A 6,963-nucleotide genomic window follows, 5' to 3' on the forward strand; every position below is an offset into this window, starting at 1 on the left:
TTAACTGTTTGAGGCGATATCATTGAACGCAACTTCGTCGCGTATACACATTTCAGTGAAATTTTTTCAAATTCTGATAATATATATTAACTTAATACTGTATTATACTTTATATTAAATTTAATAAAATTAATGTTTGAAATTAAATTTATTTCAAGGAATAAACGGGATTAATAAATAATTTTCATTGTTATCTTTCTAACACCAACCGTTTATATTTATTCCAACTGTTTCCATAAAATCAAAGTTTGATATGATATATATACAATTTATATATTCTAACCAAAATTTTCAACTTCCGAAACAAAAAACAGTTACCGATATTCCAATCCAAAATTTTAATATTTGAATCCAAAACTAGTTACAGGGGTACAAATCCAGTGAATAGAGACGATGGTAGACGAGAATACGTGAATATAACTCATTGTGACTACTGTTATTTCATATTTTTTATCTACTGTATTGATCATTTATTAATCTCTGAATTAATCTCTATTAATTCAAATATCATCAGTATTACTTCAAAGTCTTCAACCCTTTAAATTAAGCAATGAGTTAAAGACTTGAAAATACCCAAGAAAACGAAATTTATTTTATTATTTATTTTATTTTATTTTATTTTATTTTCTCCATTGATTGATTTTTCGATCCAAAATGTTAATTTTAGAATCATAAAATAGTTACAAGAACTAAATCCAGTAGATAAAGACGATGATTACTGTTATTTCACATTTTTAATTCACTATACTTATTCCATTATAGTTTCAGTTTTCAAAGATCAATTTTTGATCTCTAGAATATGCTGACGGAATCACTTTCTATCAAGAGTTAGACACTTTTCCAAAAATCTAAATAGTTTGGCTTAAACTGATGCAACAGAACCTTTGAAATATTCAAGGGTTTGTTTTTTTATTCCATGATAATCTAACATGCCGTCCAACCATCGTAAAGATTTCTCATACCTAATTCCATATATTACACTTATCAGATGAATCATTCATAGTTTTAGTGCCCTGTTCTAACAGGACAATATTCCAATATTGTTTGATACACTTCGAAGATTTGTTCGTAGTAAATACCACCCGAAATGAAAAGTTATGCATTAACAAAGGTGTCAGGACCATGTCTAAAGTTAGCTAAATATGATTTCTACTATTTCATAGGACAGTACAGAATCCCAGTAAACTTCATATAATTTGGACTTAATATCTTAATCTAATTTAGTGTTGATAAGTCTATCTAATTTGGACTTAACATATAGCAGAGTCGTATTTATTTAATTAAAAAATCTCAATCACTGCTGGGTAGTTTCTTTTCATTTCTTCAAATGTTTGAATTCGATCAGTAAAAAAAGAATTATTAAAATTATTTGCTATTGTTAAAACAGCTGATATTTTTAATATTGAATTTTATTTAATGTAGTTCAATGAAATAATTGTATGCATTTTTTTAGTGGTCACACGCATTATAAACTAATGATTTCTTACACTGAATCATTTCATTTCTCATTTCCTTACATAGAAATGGAAGCATAAACATATTTGGATTTCTAAAGAGAAAATATATACTTTAATAGCTACTTCAATACTAAAGTTCTTAGTAGTTAGAAACTTTTTGGAGGCTTGAAACTAGGCTCGGCCTACCTTGTGGTATCTCCTGCAACGCACGCCTACAGGCTCTCGAAAAAAGAATATCAGAACACTTGTTGTGCCAATGTTCAGGCTTAGCCAGAACTAGGCGTAAGTTTTTCGGGGCCCCTTTCTTTAACACTCTCAACGATTTCTACACTCTACAGTCAGGTTCTTTCCTTTATAAATACTTCTGACTGCTTCTAGCTTGATTTTCTTTTACCAAGTATTACGAGGATTTGTGAATTCAATATGGTTTTCTTAGCTAATTGAAGAAGATTCGTCCCACTCTCCACTTAAACTAACTAACTAACCAGTAACTTTAAGTAATTTCAATCAAAGTTTCAAGTTCCATGACCTACAACTTTCATTCACAGTTTGTTTATGTACCTTGAATTCTTTAATTAATCGTTTACGTAAGACAATATAAAAACTCATCCGTTCTGTATCAAATACCAGTCATTAAGAAGAAAAAATATACAAAAATTTCAATCACTCAAGACACAATATATTTAATATTAAATTGTAAGAATATCGATTTTTATTCAATACTCAAGCTTGCGGTAGACAATTATTAAATAAAATAAGAGGATAAAAACAAAAACAAAAATACTGTCTGGCAACATGTTGCGAAAGTCTTCAAAATATACCCAAAATAAACCCAAAAATGTACATAAAAAATATATTTTAGTCCCAAAAGTGTAATTTACTATACAAAAAAAAAACATTTATAAAAAAACGAAATGTATATGACATTAATGCCCAAAAATATGCACAGACAAGAAAACCACAACGAAACCTAAGTCCACCCAAAATAACTTCACACTAGTATAAAAAACCACGCAGTTACATGTCAAAAAATATAAAAAGTTCAATGAACTTATAACAAAAATTACAAATTTACGAAAAACAAAAAAAAAAAAATTAAATACGAAAAAAAAACACAAAACCAGATACATATTGCAATGAGTAGGTAAAAACAAGGCAATGTATAGAGCAAAATAATGTATACAGTAATGTATACTATAACAGTAGTACAAAAGTCTAAGGACTAAAAGGACTCTAAGGCGCACGCACTCACAAAACAAGGCATGAGTAAAATGAAATACATAAATAAAACAGTTATAATAATGTGAGATTTTAGTCTCATACAGAGCTTAGCAGACCTGACAGACGGTTGGACAGCGGGAAGGACAGATTACTAATAGACAGACATGCAGAGAGTCAATAAGCAAAATAACAAGCTAGTTAATGTATTAGTGTTTCCACATTTTAGAAATGCAGAATTTTATAAAAAAATTATAAATAAATTAAATAAAAAAAAACTCTTTATAATTATAACACACAAAAAAAAGTATCTATTGGCATATATATATATATATAAGATATATTTATTGTGATGCACAAAATCTATATATATCTATGAATATACAAGTACAGTCCAATATTACTTAAAAGCAGCCGCAGGACGCACACTAGACTGCGTGCAAATAAAAGTAGCAAACACACTCGCATTACATCCACAGTTTTGTTTATCAACACTCAGTCAGGCCTTTACATCCATAACAAACGGCAGTGCCACAGTTGCCACTTCTCTCCAACCACGGCCACCTATCATCCATTACCCATCACCAACCACCCATCACAAACCCAACGAATGTAAATGCTTCATTAGTCTTCTTTTTGGTTGACGCAGTACGACTCGAGTTAACTGTTTGTGTGGCCTAACGAGGTAGCATACACATACCTATAGTCCGTAATCATGCGGACTCGGTAGTGGGGTTCGGTAGTGCGGTTCGGTAGTGGGGGTGTTGAGTTGGCTGGCTTTTCTTATACGCACAAAAGAACTTTTGCAGACAAAATTTATCGATCCAGAAAAAGGATATTACGAACATAAAATGAAGTGCAACGGGGCAGACAAAAAGTAGATTTTTAGTTGTTTTGATTTTGTTATAAAATTACTGAACGTTGTTGGATAAAAGTTAACTGCTCGGATGAATGTATATTGGGTAAGGTTTATATATTTATGTATTTTATAACACATTTACAAATACATTAGCACAAGTAGTCATAAACGTACAGAAACATAACAGACACTTTTGCATTAACGCACACTCATTTTATCAGAGAGCAATGTCTTTCCTTAAGTTTAAAGGAATTTGTGTAACCATGACCTATGCCAAAAAGTAGGTGATTAGTTTATGTAATATACATATATTTATATTTTATATAGTTTTTTACATAATATATCTTATATGTATTTTAATGTATACATTTTGAAAAAGTTTTTATAATTTTTAAAAAACTGAAATTATATACTATTGAAGAGCAGAGTATCAAGTTCTTACTGAGTATATATGTCAGTTTTTATTATTATAATATATATGTATATCAATATTTGTGTAATAGGTTTATAGGTTTAGGGCTTCGAATTTAATAAACACACAAAAATTTTTAGTACACAATATTAAAATAATGCGTAATGTTATGTTTACAGCCAAAAACATAAAAATCTCTCATCTTCTGGAAAGGTTGAAGACTCACCCGATGTAATCGGCTTCTAAGACCAGTTGTATGCTATACTGCGTAACGCCACAACAGCTATAGAGACCAATAATTTAAAATTTATAGATATGGTCTGTCAAACTGCCAAAAGCTGGCCAGTCACTGAGAAAATAATTGACTCTTTGTTCCTCTAGTAAGTTTCCACAACATTCATAAATAGTGTTAAAATGACCAGAGAGGACTGTGAGAAGGCTCGCAGTATTCTCGTTATCCTTGTTAATAAATTCATAAGATCTGTTAAGTTCTTAAGTCCACTGGGAAGTTACGTGTAACGTAAATGTTTCCACTTAATGTTCTCATTGTGAAAATGTGCTCATTGTCTGCAAATATACAAAATTTTCTAATCAAACAGGTACGAACTTCTAGCTAAAGATATATGTATGAGGGACATTGATTTAATAAGATATTAGTATTAATGTATTTTATTACTTCTTCTATATATATTTTGTTGATATCCTACAAATCTGTGATATATGTGTATGATTTAAAGAAATCAGCCTTTTTCACAGATAATCTTCTATATGTCTGTCTTCATTTTAATTTTTCCTTCTCAAATCTTAAAATTTGAAACGCTTACAGAGCATTGCTTTATCATTTCTTATAGGTCTACATATGCCTAATTTGTTCCTTAAATGTGCACCAGAGTATGAAATTCTATGGGCGTAAAAAGTCGTAACGGTAAATGCACCAATTTACAAATGGCCGCAAGTGGTTGCAGGCAATTGGCCTTACTTGCATTTGTGAATAAATGCAATTTGTGGGCGTTCTGCAGAGCACTGAAGTGTGAAGTGCAGGAGGGTGCAACCAACTACATAATAAAATAAATAAAATGTTTTAATTATTACATATCTGTGAGCTGCTTTAATAATAGCAAATTATATGATTAACAGATAATTTAATGATTTAATTAAATAAATAACTTAACTGAGTGTAAGCTATAATTAATTAATAAAAATTTTCTTATTTACAAAATTTATTGCAATTTTTAAAAATCTAAAAAAACCATTAACTTAATAGATACCACTTAAATTTAGATATCTCTTGACAAGATCAGAAAATTGTAAATATTAATAAAACTGCTTTGGAGGTGTAGTGTATTATTAGTATATATAAGATTAAAATATTCATTATTTAATGCCACTGTGATTTATAGCGACAGAAAAAAATTTACTGGATATGCTCTAATATATATGAGAGCACCACATTGCTAGGAGAGGTATATATAAAGAGAACCACATTCTTTTTTTTTTTGTTACGAGGGGTATATTGTACTGCAAACTTTTTGTGCTCTATAAGAGCTTCAAGCTAATCTTCCAATCTAAGGGTTTATTTCAAAATCGTAAATTATATACTCACCCAAAGGTTTCTTCCATTTATAATCAGTGTAGCATACACTTCACGATCACCTCTACTTCTTGCGAAACCTACAGATTCTATTAGAGACAATTTTAAGTTTACATTGTGACCGAAAAGTTCCGGAAATGTAAATAAAACGCAAAATTCTTTATCTTCATCAATATTTATTTTATCTCCTTCAAAATATGCTCCATTAGAAGCGATACACAAATGCCAACGTTTCTTCCAATCATCAAAACATTTTTTATAGGCGCTTTCCGGTATGGCTTTGAGTTTCCTCTGCGAATTCTGTTTTACGTCTTCTATGGATTCAAAACGCGTTCCTCTGAGTGGTAATTTGAGTTTGGGAAACAGGAAAAAGTCACACGGTGCAAGATCAGGTGAATACGGGGGCTGTTCGATGGTATTTATTGAATGTTTGGCCTTAAAATCGTTGATAATGTTGGCTCGGTGCGAGGGAGCATTATCGTCATGAAAAATCCATGAATTATCCTTCCACAATTGAGGCCGTTTACGGCGGATATTTTCACGCAAACGTCTTAAAACAGTCAAATAATAGGCTTTATTGACTGTTTGTCCTTCAGGGACGAATTCATGATGCACCACACCACGAATATCGAAGAAAACAATCAGCATTGCCTTGATTTTCGAGCGACTTTGGCGTGGTTTTTTCGGTTTCGGCTCGTCTTTTCCTCTCCATTCCGATGATTGTTGGCTTGTTTGCATGTCGTACTCGTAGACCCATGTCTCGTCACCCGTTATGATGCGTTCCATGAAAGTTGGATCGGAATTGGCACGATCAAGCATGTCTAACGAGACCTGTCCACGATGGTGTTTTTGGAACAAATTGAGGTGAATCGGAAAAAGCCGAGCGTTGACACGTCGCATACACAAATTGTCCACCAAAATCAAACGAGCCATCTCACGACCGATGCCTAGCTCTCGTGCTATCTCTCTAACACTCACATGAGGATTTTTGAACACGATTTCCTTTGCCTTTTCAATGTTTTCGTCGGTGGTAGAGGTCGAAGGTCGTCCAGAACGCGGCATGTCTTCGACGGTCGTACGACAGTCCTGAAAGGCTTTGTACCACTCATAAACTTGAGTTTTCGATAAAACTGATTCCCCATAAGCCTTTTGTAGCATTCGCAACGATTCTGCACACGAAAATTCGTTCGAAACACAAAATTTGATGCAAACTCTTTGATCAATATTTTTTTCCATTGTTTCGCACTACTGAGGTGAACTGGTTTCAACAGCTGCCGTAAACGAACTGTCTGACAGATCGCGCTCATTTTTGGCATAGTAATTAAGGACAGTGCTGCCAAACTACATAAACTTAAAATATCGAAAAATATACAGCGCGCGAATTTTAAATGAGAATTTCCGAAAGCTTTTCGGTCACAATGTAGTT

Source organism: Teleopsis dalmanni, chromosome 1 (genome assembly GCF_002237135.1).
Source record: "Teleopsis dalmanni isolate 2A chromosome 1, ASM223713v2, whole genome shotgun sequence".
In the NCBI taxonomy this organism is placed as follows: Eukaryota; Metazoa; Arthropoda; class Insecta; order Diptera; family Diopsidae; genus Teleopsis; species Teleopsis dalmanni.